Raw genomic sequence first — 16,293 nt, 5'->3', positions numbered from 1 at the left:
AACAGAGTTAGATCTTACCCGTGGGAGCAGCTGATTAACAGCAGTTTATCAACTGATCTCCTTAGTTGCTTAAACTAACGACTTAACTGCTAAAAACCAACCCTGAATGCAGTGCATACAAACAACTTTAACATACATCTTTCCTCTTTTCTGAAGCTTTTTTAATGGAGTTACTTCTTCACCATTTCTCTGTGTCTGCAGGAATTTCCAGCTCCCACTTTTTTGGTCTCAGATACTATTCAGTTAAACAGATTGAAACCAAGATTTAACATGCTTCCTATCAAGGAAGATGAAGAGCCTATCTTATTTCTGCATGTCCAAATTCAGCTTCTAGGTAACTGGGGTTTCACCATAAGAATAAATAAATTTGTACATACTGACACTCTCCATATCATCCAAGGCACAGTCTAACATGACTTTATATTCAGTAACAAGCATTGCTCTGTACTGCCTGAACAGAAAATGGAATCAGAAAACATCTCTGTTCCTATATATAGATATCTGGCCATCCCCACGCTACTAATTTGTTTCTCAGTTTAGTAATAAGAGTTTAATTTACAACAATGTAAGAAGTTGTAAGTTTGTGGATGTTTTTGTTATTTTATTTTATTTTTATTTATTTTATTATTTTGTTTGTTTGTTTGTTTGTTTTCCAGGAAGAGAACTCTTCATTTCATCTTCCTAGTTTCTTATCTGCCTTATGAGTGAAAAAAAAAATGTTTTTAGGCAATGTTTCTAATATATCTGCAGACCAATGAAAAGCAAAGCCATTTTTATTTCAAGCGTTTTGGCCTTAAGTTTCAGTGCATGTCTTTTTCCAAAACTATGTCATGTGAGTTTTCTTTTTGTTATCATCTATTCTTCTTCTAATGATGATGATGATACAATCATTATCAGATACTCTTGACAATACTTTCCTCAAAAGTCCACAGATCCTCATAAAAAATTAACCTTCATATGTGCAAATCTTTTCTTTCTCTGATGCTTGAAACTGGTTTAAATCTTATTGAAACTGGTGAGAATAATGACTGTCCATCACTGAAGCTAAGAGCAAAGGGGAAGCTTATGGAAATTGTGTTTAGCTTCAAAATGCTGAATGCTCTCTGTTGGAACTGTTTCTGATTTTAAAAAATAGACATATATACAAAGGACACACATGAATAGAAAAGCTGGATACAAACACATACGGACTGGAATAGTATACAAAGAAAAGATCTATGGGATAAATGCTGCATATAATTTGTCTTGGAATCTGAGCAAAGAAATGGTCTCCAAATATTTGATTCTTCTTAATTGGAAAAATTAGAATTCTTCTAATATTGGAAATATGTATACGTATACTTGTAAATATTCACCCAAGTAAGTAGCTGAATCTCCACCCCAGAGGTTTTTAAAATATGTGTAGATGAGGTACTTAGTACATGTTTGTAGATGAGGTGCATAGTTTAGTGGTACACATGGCAGCGCTACGTTAACAGTTGGACTTGATAATTTTAGAGTTCTCTTCCAACCTAAATGATTCTATAATTCTATGAAATCTAATAAGCAGCAATAACCTACCTACTTTTTTTCCTTTTTTTTTCCTTTTTTTTTTTCTTCCCAAAACAGGAGTAAATGGGGAGAACTAAGCACAGGTGACCTGCTTGGATGTTTACATAAGATCTCTGAAAAAAACTACCATGTAATCTTTTTCAGTATTTTTTAGCTGGATTACTTTAAACTGTAATTAGTAGCTAATCACATCTACCAAAGACAAATTTAATGATGGATTAAATGCAGTTTTCCGAGAACAAGTCTGTTAGGACAGATTGTTTATGGCATCATATTCACTTTGGAAGCAAAGTATACAGGAACTGCAAGTGAGAGGGCTCTGAGTTTTCAGTGTTGAATGGACAAAATGATTCAATGATGAATGGACAAAAAGGGGTGCGTTAATAAAATTAATGGTGCAAGGTTGAATTTTGAAAGTTAAAAGTTTAAGTCTGGCATACCAGAAATTGACTTAGTTATTATATTTCTTTTTAAAATGTGTTATATAAACAGAAAAGTTCAAGGTAGATGTATTAAGAAAGGGTAAATGGCTAAGGTGTGAAAAATGCATATGATATAAGAGAAAACTACAGCTCATTGAGAAACACAGAAATGATATTTGTGAATCCTGAGGAATATTACAGCACACATTTCAATTTGCCAGTTAGCTCTTACATTTTTTTCAGTCATGTGACTGGTACAAAGTTTTACAAAACTCTACAAAGCAATCATTAACAGAATAAAGGAATGTGCTGTGATGTCATTACTTGTTCTCTCCTTCCCTTAGTTCATTCTCTGCTTCCAATTTATCTTTTGCATCAAGCTCAATTTTCTTTTCCCTTCATTCAGATCATTCAACTAGGCTAGACTAGATTTTCTAATCTGATGTGTGTCATTGTGTTCTTCTCATCTCTTCATTGTCTTCTTTTTCCCATGAATCCAGGCTTTATTTCTCCTACATTCTTAATGCCTTAATAAGCTTTTTAGTTCTAGTTCTTTGTTTCATACTTCCTAAGCTCTAGTTCCCCTAGCCACCATCTTCTCTCGATACAAATGCATCCTAAAAATGACTTCCTAAATACTATTTCAGTTAAATGACCAATTAACTTTAATAGCGTGACCAAGTTGTGTACATCCTATAAATTTGTAATTGTGTTATCTTAGGGACACTTCTTGTCCTTTCCCTCTGTTTCCAAAATTATTGAACAGCACTCTGATTCTTCCTCTGGGCAGGAGACTGGCAGTTTCTTAAATGTGTCAGTGATACTGTTAGTCTCTTTTCTTTTAAGTCTGTTTAAATTTCATCACTGCAGACGCCCATAAATTTCCTAAGTAATCAAAATTTGCTCAGAAAATAATTCTTTGTCTGAAAACAATTGTTCATTTTCTGCCTGCTATATTAGAGTAAGAATATCTCATCTCCAGAAACTGTCCCCATATTCAGTTCAAGATTTCAGGTTTAGTACATCAGATGAGAATAACTCAAAATAGGGAGCTCCGTTGATCTCCTCAGCTAAATATGTGTCTTCAGTTGATTAAACTTGACTTTCCTCAGCTCAAGAGGATGTGCTGTATCAAGTTATGTACTGGGAGAGCAATTAGAGCCCAAGATACAAGTAGCAAAACAAGGAATTCACATGTGGTTACACAGTAATAGAGGTTTTAAGACAGAGAGTAACCCAATAGTATGTCTTCTAATAGGTCTTTTCAGGATAAAGCCTTCCCTGAAAAACATTGCACCAGCTGTTTTGCAGAGTTCTCGTTTCTTGTCCATTCGTTGACCTATGTGTCATGAGCAACTGGTTATCAGATGAACAGTCTACCAATTTACTTTGTCTGGCATGTGAGGTCATGGAAAAGGAGAAAGGCCGCAGCCTTGTATTCTCGAAATACATGAGGCAATTATGAGAAGGGAGTCAACACTGTGCATCTTACAATCAGTGCATGAGGTTCGACAGGTTTTGCATTCTTGCCAGTATCACAGCTCAGAGCTCATTTCACTGAACAGCTGCAAAGTTTGGGAAATTTCCAGCTCACAGGATTTTTATTTTTATTTGTTTATTTTGTTTGTTTGTTCATTTTGGGCTGATTCAGAACAAAACAGCAACAAAATTAAAGGAAATTGTAATGCTCTTTTTTAGCCTTCTTTCTTTTATGAGGTACTACATGGCAGCATGGTACACCAATTACTGACACTCTCTTAGTCTGGCTTGAAAGTGGAATCTAAGTGCTGATGGCTATAAATGTCACCCTGAGAAAACAATGCTCAGACAAAATGGTCCAAACATGATCTATACAGACAGTCTATATAGTGTTCATACATTTTAATAGTTATTTTCTCTTGCTGATATCAAAGAAGGAAAATATATATATATTGTCAAGTTCCAAAATGGGAAAAAAAAAAAAAAAAAAAAAAAAAAAACATGGAACAACAATCCTATATTTGAAACAAAAATCCTAATCCATTTTAACAAAAATGGACAGTAGTCTATACCTAAAAAATTAGTTTTGCTCTAAATTTATTATCTATGTATGAGTAAAAGAAAAATTTTGTCCAGACCACAGAGAAATCCAAAGCAGAAATGGAAAATTGTCTGACCTATCACCTTAAAATGGTACATGATTTGCTCTGGAACATTTTTTTTTCTGCAATTCCATACCTGAAAAGCTTCATAAGAATAAAACCACTTATCAACACTTCTTACATACAGGGTAAATTAAATGAGTTGAATCATAATTTTACATCAGCTTAATTTATCTTTCTTCCAAAAAATCAGTGCTTGTAGCACCTATCTCATATACTAACATGAAATATTTTTGAACAGACATGCATTATAACCCATAACAACCACTATTACCACAGTACTTCCATAAAATAAATAAATAAATAAATAAATTAAACTGTTAAGAGATTTTGACAAGTTCAAAAGAATTTAATTAGTTAGTCATATTTTCAACAAAAACAAGATCAACATAACTAAATCAACACTTCTAAGGGTATGTCCTACTATTGGGAAGGAGAATCAAAGGATTGAAGAATAAATGAGTTTGGACAGCATCTCTAGAGACTGTCTGGTTCAACCCCTTTGCTCAGCTAGAGTCAGCTACAGTAGGTAGCCCAGGAGACATGCCCAGTTGAGTTTTGACTGCCCCTACAGATGGAATCTCTGCAACATCTCTGGGCATCATGTTTCAGTGTTTGGCCACCCTCACAGAGAAGATTTTTCATATGTTTAAGTGAAATTCTCTACATTTCAGTTTGTGCCCATTACCTCTTGTTCTATCACTGGCCACCAATGCCAAAATTTCTCTCCCATTACATGTTAATACACATCAATAAGATCTCTGAGCCCTTTCTTCTCCAAAATGAATAGTCCCATCTTTCTCCTCACATGTCAGGTGTTCCAGTCCCTTCATCATTTTAGGGACTCTTTTCTTGACTCATTCCACTCTCTTGGATTCTCCACTGCCAATACCTCTCTTGTACTGGGGAGCGTAGAACTGGACCCAGCACTCCAAATATGCTCAACACCAGTGCTGAGCAGAGATGAAGTATGATCTACCGTGACTTGCAGACAACACTCTTCCTAATGCAGTCCAATATGGCATTGGACTGCATTTCTATGCTGCAAAGGCCCATTTCTCATTCATATCCAACTTGTTGTCTGCCAGGACATCCAGGGCCTCTTCTGCAAAGCTGCTTTCCAACCAATTAGTCCTCTGCCTGCACTGCTGCCTGCGGTTATTCAACACCAGGTGCAGGAATTTGCATTTCCTTTTTTTTTTTTTTGAACTTTGTTAAATTTCTTGGAAATTTCATAGAATCAAAGAGTGATTTGGGTTGGAAGGGACCTTAAAGATTATCTAGTTCCAACCCTTCCTGACATGGGCAGTGATGCCACTCACTAGATCAGGTTGCCCAGGACCGGGTCCAACTAAAACTTAAATACCTCCAGGGATGGGGCATCCACAACTTCTCTGAACAGCCTGTTCCAGTGACTCATCAACCTCAGAATAAAGAATTTATTCATAATACATAATCTAAATCTACCATTTTCTTGTTTAAAATCATTGGTTCATGTCCTACCCCTGCACTGGAAAGGTACTAACAGGTTTACCCAGAGCCTTCTCTTCTCCATGCTGAACAATCCCAACTTCCTCAGGCTGTCTTCAAAGAAGAAGTGCTCCAGCCCTTTGATTATCTATGTGCCAAAGGGTGAGAAAGTAGGGGTTGTTTAGCCTAGAGAAGAGAAGGCTCCAGGTAGACCTTCTTATGGCTTTGCAATACTTACAGGGGGCCCATAAGAAAGATAGAGACTTTTTACTAGGATCCGTAGTGATAGGAGAAGGCTTAACAGTTTCAAAATAAAAGAGGGTAGTGTTAGATTAGATACAAGGAAGAAATTCCAAACCCTTAAATCAGATCATCTGTAGAGTCAGATCATGCTGCCCATGGCTTTAAACAGTTGGGTATCTTCAAGTATGGAGACTGCACAATTTCTCTGAACAAGCTCCTACTCCACTCATGGGACCACCCCATGGGAAAATGTTTTTTCTTTATATACAGTTTGAACTTGTCTGGTTTTAATTTATGATTGTTGTCCCTTGTTCTTCTACCATGCACCACTATGAAGAGTCTGGGTCTACCTTCTTTCTAATACTCTTCCCCCAGTGTGGACTCAAGTGCTGCTCTTATGTCATGTAAAACCATGTTTTCTGTCTAGGCTGAATAAGCCCAGATCCTTCAGCTTCCCCTCACAGGGCAAATGATCAGTTTGGTTGTCTCTACTAAGTTTGTTTTTGTGATATCTTTCTTATACTGAGTTGTCCAAAACTGGATGAGGTAGTCTGATGTCATCCAATGAGCTCTGAGTAACGGGTGATAATCACATCTTCAGATCTGCTCTCTGTGTCTCTCTTAGTGCATCACTTGATACTTAGTTTCAGAGTTTTGTCCTTGTAATTTACCTAGATAGACTCATACAACTACAATTGTTACCAGAAATGGAATGGCATTACTCATAAGTAGATTGACATTTACTTGTAGCATTTATAATACTTCTAAAATACTTTCTTACATTTAAAATTCTTACTTCTTACTTGTAAGAAAAATGTCCTTATAATGAGAACAGTGAACTAGAATAGGTTGCCTTAAGAGCATGACTCTGCATTTTTAGGAATATATGACTATGAGCTTTATGAGCTTTATATGAGCTTTTTAGGAATATATGCCAAGAAATACTTAGGTATAGTTAAGCAAATCTTGTGATAAGGGGAGGACTATATAGCAATTTATAGTCCCTTCTAGACTACTTTTCTATGAACTATTTCTTTATCTTTGCTTAATTCTGTGGTTCTATTGATGTTCGTGGGTAGCCTTTTGCAAAATCCAGACAAAAGAATTATTCCCCAAGTTTACTTTCCCTTTTACCACCAGAAACACGTACAAACTACTTCCTTTGGGAGATCTAAGAAATTATTGTGACATAAAAAGTACTATGAGAAATAATTTCTTGGTTAAAGTTTAAAAACATTATACCGTAATTACAGTAGATGTCTTTTGTGAATGTGTCAAAGTGACTTGTCCACAGTGAAAACATTTGCCAAATCAGAATAATTACATCCAATAAATTTAGTGTATGAATCACATTTTTGAACATTCTTCTTTGGACTCTCCCTAATTTATTATAGGGATTCTCCCTAATTAATTGTCTTTTTCTGAATAATTATAAATTATACATAGTAAATCAAAAGATGCCATTATAGATCCGGATTAACTACTCTGGATTCTGCATTTTTACAACAAAAATACAGAAATAGGTCTTTTGTTTGTTAGTTTGTTTTTCCTTTCTCTAACAAATATAGTGAAAGCCTTTTGTTTTCCAATGTACATTTCACTCATACAATCATAGGGATTTGGAAAGGTTACTTTATCTAATGAATTCTGTTTTTATCACTGATAAGAAATGATATAATTCATTCTGATTTAGTTTAAGTACATCTTAATTACACATTCAAATCATTTCAAGAAGTTTTTGTGTTGTTTCCTGGAAACCAAACATTAAAAAGGAAACCAAAAAGCAACCAACCAAGCAAATAAAAGATAATATTAAAAAAAAAATAAATTAAAAATTAAAAGCTATTTTTATAAGAACATAAGAAATAATATACTAAAGAAAAAAAAAAAAAAAAAAAAAAAAAAAACCATAACTAATCCAGTTGTCTCTTTATTCTTGACAGAAAAATAACAACATAAACCTTAAAAAATCAACTAAGACACATTAGATATTTTGTGATAGACAGGAAACAAACAATAATACTACTTTATCAATTCTAAATTGATTGTCTTTTATTTCCTTTGAGTGTACTCCTTTGCTCATATTTTATAAGAACAAATATCCAATTTACCTCTCTGTATTTTCATTATTTTGTGTATCAGCACTGTTATGCCCCATTTTATACATAAACTAAACAATTATCTCAGCTTTCTGGGTCAGAGAAAAATAACAATAAAATACTATTTGTCTTTATCTTAAAATGCCACTGAAATATTTTTATATACTGGTTGAGGACAACCTAGATACATTTTAATATAAGATGACTTTTTTATTTTCATTTAGTAACCTTAAATACTTTTAACTTTAATACTTTTTTTTTTAATACTTTTAAGTAACCTTCCATTACCATATACTTCATACTCAGAAGGCACTAAACTGGGAGGTATGGGGATGTGGGTTGTAGAAAGAACAGCTCTGAAACTATTTAATGCAATGACCCTAATTGGTGGAAGTTAACCTAAGTAGCTTTCTTATCTTAGGTTTTCAGTAAGTATTGTTTATTTAAAACAATACAAAAGGTTTTTCCATCTGCTCTTCTTTCCAATTCAGGGTGAACAATCATTTGCATTAAAAGTGATTATATCTAGTAGGGAAAACAGTCCCACTACTTTGACATTTAAGAGAGAGATTTATGCTATTGTACATTTCTCTGAAAAAAAAAAAAAAAAAAAAATTCCAGAAACACTGATAAAGGCCCTCAAGCATTCAGATTTTAAGTGTACTATAAAAAAGCATCCAAGTTCTCTTTTTTCATTTATCAAATAAAAGCATATTTTAGGGTTTTACTGTGCTTGCAGTAAAACCATAATGGATAAACATCGGAAGGGCTTTCTGGGATGTATTATACATTTGACAAAGTCTAAGTAAGCAGAAGAAGAAACCACAAAGAATATTGATTTTATATGAAAGGGTAAGACTGATATTTCTCCATTTTAAGATTTTGCTTTTCCACTGAACACTACAAAGGAAATCTAGTGTATAAGGAAACATAAGAAAACAGTATATCATATATATATATTTATATATATATAAGAATTTCAGAACTAAACCACTTAACATGTTACTGTCCATAATGGGAAACAATATGTTATATACTTGAAAAAAATAAAAATAATAATAAATAAATAAATATTAAAATTTATTTATTACTTATTAAAATAATAATAAATAAATAAAATAATAATACAGACAAATAAGTCATCTCACGTGTGCAAAAATGAATGTAAATACATTTTTCTTTTCTGTATAACCGTTCTCTGCTTGCAATTGGGTAGAAACCAATAAAACACTTCCAAAGTGTCCAGAAGCATTTGTTTTCCCTTAATGAAGCAAGTAGAATTTAACAGAACATCTATGATGTCTGTCAATTTGAACACTGTTAGAGTGTTTAACAGAAATGTACTTTTTTCCCTCATATAGTTTTCATAGTCAAGGTAGAATGTCAGTGAAAAGAAAGAAATAAAAAGACTGTCATGTATGGAGGTTAGGGTACCAACATATATGGAAGGCTGAGGATCAAGTTCTTGTGCTGCTCAATTCAGCTCAAAACCCCTCAGACGTAAGAAGACAAGTGTTCACCCCACACTGAAAGTCTTAGATTTATCTTGCACAGAAATTTAATATCTTTTTACACAGAGACTTCTGTTTTCATTCCATTGAAGAACAAAAACAAATTTCAGAATCTCAGAAGTCAACATGCAACAGAATAGTGACCATGCTATCATCTGTGTAGGGAACAGATTTTCAAAATCTGTAAATGGGACACCTTATGCCATCCCTTTTAAAAGTCATTAAATACTTACATGTTCTGTCTTTTGGCTCTTTTTTACTTAGTTAAGGAAATCTCCTTTGGCTCCACAAAGGCATAAAAGAAAGTCCCACCTCTATCATTTTTTCCATTTATTTTTCTTGTGTCCATTTTTTGTATGTGCCTCCCAGTTATGGAAAAAAAAATATTTTAAATTAAAAAAAAAAATGTTCACAGAGACCACTGTGTGCCTCTTTGGTATAGTTATTCATTTTCCTTGATGAATTGCTAAATCAGGAATCTTACTGTAGACCTAGCTGCATCATTACCCTCAAATATTAGTGGTTCCTACTAATTAACTCGTATGAAAAGGGTTGAACAACAGTTGGTCCAATACTTTGACTTGCTATGTGAGGAAGCATTGCTGGGGCAATACAGCAGCACCATGAATGATAACAACACTTCATTTTTAAGAAAAGTAAAATCAGACAGGAAGAAATGGAAATGTGGATGTGTTTAGATAGCTCTTAATTATAATGATCCCGTATAAGATATGGAAGTGATTGCAATAAAAGTATGACAGAGTTTCTATGATTATAAATAATTTTTTATATTTTAATTTACTAGTTATCATCAGAATGTCCTTTAAGCTACAGTTCATACTTTCTTGAAATATACAGCTCTTGTCTGTGAGTGTTAAAACACTTTCTTTTGTATGATCAAATAAGCAAAATAAATTGATTGGCCTATGAAGAGTCACTGCTAGGTAGACAGAAAGCCACACTGATTCTTTTGTACTTTGCAAAACAAGACATTATTTAAGACAGAAATCTGAGTGGTATCCGTAGTACATTGAGAATTTGTCTACACCAGTGTTTTAAATGAAGACAGTGCTTTTAAAGTAAATCTCCCAATCTTCTCTTTCTGTGGTTTGGATTGCATCACCTTGCAGCCTTAACATATGTGGTCTGAATTCTTTTCAGATTAAGCTATCTAGATAATATATTCCTGCAGTGCACCTCACATTCTTCAGCCACTGAGGGGAGTTCAGTCCAGTTGGACAGATTAGAGTTAGTCTAAAGAAGGACTACTGGAACATTTATACTATGGGTGTCAGGTACCCAGTTTCAACTACTTAACTGAGCAAATCAACTTCTACTGCACAACACAATTTACTACTGCAGACATAGCCAGGGATATTATTTCCTTATTTTCATGGCCATCTCAATGAATTCTCCTTTTCATAGTTTAAAACTCCATTGATCACAAGTCTGTTAAGGGAATATTCCTCTGTAAAAGCATCCAAACTATTGCTATACAAGTAGCATTATATAACCCAAGAGTTTGGCAAACAGATTTTCAAGCTAAGCCTTGTCCTCAGTTACTGTGTCATAACTCCCGTTGAAAAGCATCTGATATATCCTTTTGGAATACTGCTTTCTTCACAAAACTAAAATAATATTTAAAACACTGTTATAATGACATTTGTGAACTATTGAAATGCAATACCATTAAAAAAAAAAAATCAAACAAACAACGATATAGTTACAATTTATGTAGGCTTTAATATATATAGAATGATAGAATCACAGAATCACAGAATTGTAGAATCGCAGAATGGGTTGGGTTGGAAGGGACTTTAAAAATCACCTAGTTTCAACCCTCTTGCCATGGCCATGGATGCCACTCACTAGATCAGGTTGCTCAGGTCTCCATCCAACCTGGCCTTGACCTCTCCAGGAATGGGGCATCCACAACTTCTCTGGACAAACTGTTCCAGTGCCTCAACACCTTTTATGTGAAGAATTTCCTCCTAATCTTTAATCCAAACCTCCCCTCTTTTAGTTTAAAACCATTACCCCTTGTCCTCTCATTGTCTGCCCAAGCAAAAAGTGGCTCTACATCTTTTTCATAAGTCCACTTTAAGTATTGAAAAGCTGCAATAAGGTCACCTCATAGCCATCTCTTCTTCAGGCTGAACACCCCAAGCTCTCTCAGTCTTTCTTCATAAGAGCTGCCAGCCCTCTAATAATCTTCACAGTCCTCTTGTGGACCCACTCTGAAAGATCCACATCCTTCTTGAGCTGGGGTCCCCAGTGAGGCCTCACAAGGGCAGAGTACAGGGTGACAATCACCTCCCTCGACCTGCTGGTCACACTTCTTTTGATGCAGCCCAGGATGTAATTGGTCTTCTGGGCTGCAAGCATGCACTGCTGGCTCATGTCAAGCTTTTCATCCTCCAGAACCCCCAAGTCCTTCACAGGGATGTTCTCAATGGGTTCTTCTCCCACTCTGTCCTCATGTATGGGATTGGCCATCACAGTTGCAGAACCTTGCACTTATATATATTTATCCAAAACTGAGCAAAAATGAAAATGAGAAGGAAAATGTCATTAGAATTCTGTGCACTAACTTGCTTTCTGAACTGGAGAACATACCGCAGTTCATGCTGTTATAATGTTTACAGGCTTTTCTGTAAAACTCAGTAGCATCTGCTCAGTGCTTAGAAGGATTTTCAGATCTGTGCTCAGCCATATAAATGATATATCAACCTTATCTTTAATAACACTTTTTTTTTTTTTTTTTTTTTTTTTTTTTTTTTTTTAAACACAGGATCTAAATATAACTTTATTATGGATACATATAACTTGACATATATATAGAATGTTAATTGTGCAAAACAGTAGTAAGTGATATTTATGCAAGAAATGTTAAAAAAGTACAGTGTGTGTTACAAAAGTAATTACAAAGCAATGCCATATTTATCCCACCTCAAGGATTACAAAATTTAAATGAAATAGTATCTGACAAAATTGTGAATATTTTTATGTCATTTCTATGCAATTTATAAATGGCAGCTACATTTTAAAGTACCATTGTGTATCTCAGACTTCTCTTGGACAGTTTCAAATCTTAATTTACTTTTACTTAAAATCTGACAAACTACACATGTAGCAGGCAAAATCATGGCCTTTCACTGCTGTAACAGCTAGCTTCAGTACTTTGTGTCCATTAGTGTTTATTAATATTACACTGATTTAAACCAGGAGCATATCTCGCTGCTCATTCCACATGTACACATGTGAGATGAATTGCTTGAGCAAACTAACCTTATTAGTTTATTAGGGAAGGGAGATTTCTGTGAAATCTTCAAGATTTCTATAACTATTGCTGAAAACAAACAAAAAACCAAAAAACAACAAAAAAAAAAAGTCTGAGGGTGTGACTCCTAATTTATTGAGCACGCTTATTTTGATGCTTCTTATCACACACTTACCCATGTTGTTTAATTATTATGTGCAGACATAATCACTATGTAACCATGTACATCTACAGCTAAGTAATTAAATGCAACTGATCTTTCAGCAAATCTTTTTGTTAAGGCTGATTCTACATATGGAAAACTAAACCAACCAACCAAACAAACAAACAAAAAACAAAACCACTTATTTTGCTAACTGAAGAGATATTCTGACAAGTAGTTATACTAAAAATCCCCATGATTGTTAAAATTATACATATGTAAGTGAAACAAAGTTTTATTTTTATTCTTTTCAGATCAAGTGTATTTCACGCTTAAATTCCAGAAATTTCCAGAAAATTCATGCTCGCCTTCCAGAAATGCATTGAATTTTATTTATCCATCTCTATTACATAAAATCAAGCTAGATATATAGGATTGGAGAGACTTGGAATAAAAAGAATTTAATTCAAAACAGGAAAAACTGAGTAAGATTTCACAGAAAACTTGGTGTCAGAACCAGGAATAGGACCTGAAACCCTACCTCTTTTACAGAAATGACAAGAGCTTATTAAAGAAGTCTTGAAATAAATACTACTATGTTTTAGGGTGGTAGAATATCTGTCACAGGAAAGTGAGACCTTTGATAACAGAACCTCCAAATTACTATGTCTACTCATCTCTTGAGGCCCCATTTGAAAACACACAATTATGCATGCCCAGCACTCTCAATCTGAAGAACTGAGAAACAGAAATAAAGGAATCTGTCATTAAGTTTATAACATGATTCAGTAATAAGATTCACAATTTTAGTAGCTAAATTGTGCAAAGGATGGGCATTCACTTGAACCGTCTGTATTTATGACAATTTATCTCAGTTGTCTTCACTATATATGGTTGTATTTTGGTTAGATTGATAAAGGATTATTTTTTATTTATTTTTTTCCCAGTACAGAAGAATGATAAATTTAGGGCAAATAATATTATCTATTGTTTTTGGTTACTTTAATGCAGTATTCCCATCATCATTTTGGATTCATTCATAGTTGATGAATACATTTATTTGATAGATAGGCACATGGCAGAAAAGACAGGTAGATGGATGAATGAATGGATGTCTTCATACATATGTGTTTTTTCATAAAGAAAAGCCTGAGACAGGTATTGCTTATGCATATGCATTTGTTACTCATGCAAGCAGATATTATCTAAGAATGATATTCAACTCATTAAATAGGGTTTTGCCAAAAATTGTAGGTCTTTAAAAATTAACCACTACTTCTGTACTTCTGTGCTGATTTTAGTGCTTTTATTTTTAATGCTGTGTTTGGTTTCCTATATATGTTGATTTCCTATATATTTCAAGGAAAAAAAAAAAACAAAAAAAAAACTAATCATTGTTATGAATAAATAATTCATAATAATAAACAAATATTTCATCCAAACTGACATGGCTTTTATCTTTAGGAAGAATGCCAGTATTTGGTATTTTGCATGTGTTATAAATATTTTTATAAATATTCTCAATTTTTACCAACTTTTACATATCAGAACTCCAGAAAGACTTAGGTCTGAAAAAGCTTCAGTGCATTGATCTTACTTTTCCCCCTTTTTATGTATTATGTATTATGGATATAAAATACATCATCATATATGATGGTAGTTCTTTTTAAGTTAAGTACTTTATTGAAACTGTCAGCCTGCTCAGGAATGAGTAATAGTTTATTTTGACTTCAGATTCTGGTAAACAGACATCAGGCAACTCATAAGCTGAAATATTTTTTATGGTTCTTTTAGCTCTTCCTGTCTTATACGTTCATCTACAACTGCTGGGACTTTAACATGCTGTAAAGGAAAGGACGTATATTATTGAAGGAGCATGGACCATTAATATTACTATGTACTTCAGATCTGTATGTTGGTTTTTTAGTGTTTTGGTGACTGCTTTTTTTTTTTTTTTTTTTTTTTTTTTTTTTTTTTTTCTATTGAAATCTGAAACCTAAGATTTAACAGAAATATCAGGACTCTGACTTTCTCCCTTCCATAAATGTATTGCTCAACTATAAAAAGAAAAATATATGCATATTTGTGAGTTTACCACATCTTAAGCATTTGTTAATTTCCTATAGATTCATTGTCCTCTAAACTCCTATAAACTGTAAAATCATAGACTGATAAAATAAGTTTGTTTGGCAGGAACCTCCAGAAATCACTTGGTTCCACCCCAAGTCTCAAAACCGACCCTTGGCTTAAAGATCTAATATTGAAATGATTTATAATTCTTGGTATTATTTAGTATTTCAATATACCTATGCTCACAATGTGCTGTGTTGTGTTTTATAATACTCATTATAAAGTAATTACAAAAAAGAAGATATCATTTCTCCCAATGTCTGTGTAATGTCAGCATTCATATGAATAAATAAGAAAAGATGGTACAAGGTGATATCATGCCTACTTTACTTTTTAGAAAATTCATAACTTGTCATGTCTTTAAAACTAAGAGGAACATCACTGTGCAGAAAAGTAAGTCTATTACTATCCATTTGCAAGCAGTGCATTGATTTCCTAGGGATTGATTTCCATTGATTTCCATGGTACTCTTTTCAATACATTCTAATTACACACATGTATAATTCTTATCACTCTAGTTTTTGCACATCAAAGACATTTGTAGATTTTTTATCATTCAATTGCTGTTTAAAGAAGCTGCAGTTAGTAAATCCACTTCTTCAGATAGGGAGCAAATAGATAATTAGTCCATGTGGAATAATTGCTGGAGGTGACTTATTGAGGCTAAACATATGTCCACATCTTAAGAGAAGGTTCAGCACTGAGGTAACTTCCGGAGTGCCAAGGTGAAATGTGGCAGATATACAAGGAATCTCTTTCATGAGAGTCCCTTTGGCAACAGAGACTGAAACCTTAGGTATTGGTAACACTAGGGGAGCTTGGTGTGCTAACTCTAAGTGATATAGCATAAAGGGTGGAGCAGAGTGAAGACATTGCAGCCAGGCTCTGTGCTATCACTGCAGGGATGGGGAACCAAATGGTATTGTGGAACTAATAGATTGCATGGCCAGCCCTGTGTCTAACTGATAACCAAATTACTTCCTCTGAGTGAAGCTTGCTTATTAAAATCTTATAAAAATGCTAAAACACATCTCTATTCCAAAGGCTATCCACTTCCAAGGTACAACAACCTCTCACTGGGCATACAATCTGAATTTCTCTGAGCCTATAGACGCGTATGACTTCAGTCACTCAAGCTCCACCTAAATGTAAGAAAATAGTATTAAAGTGGCTCAAGAGAGGAAAATGACAGGGAAGACACCACCACAAACAAGTTGAAAGGACATTCCTAAGTTCTGGGATCAGTCGATGGGCTGAACCTACGGGCTCACTCCCATAGGGAAGCCTACCAGGTGAGATTCCAA

This window comes from Aythya ferina (assembly GCF_964211825.1).
Source record: "Aythya ferina genome assembly, chromosome: 3".
NCBI classification, from domain to species: Eukaryota; Metazoa; Chordata; class Aves; order Anseriformes; family Anatidae; genus Aythya; species Aythya ferina.
The sequence above is the reverse complement of the archived record's forward strand: the minus strand, read 5'-3'. Positions refer to the sequence as shown.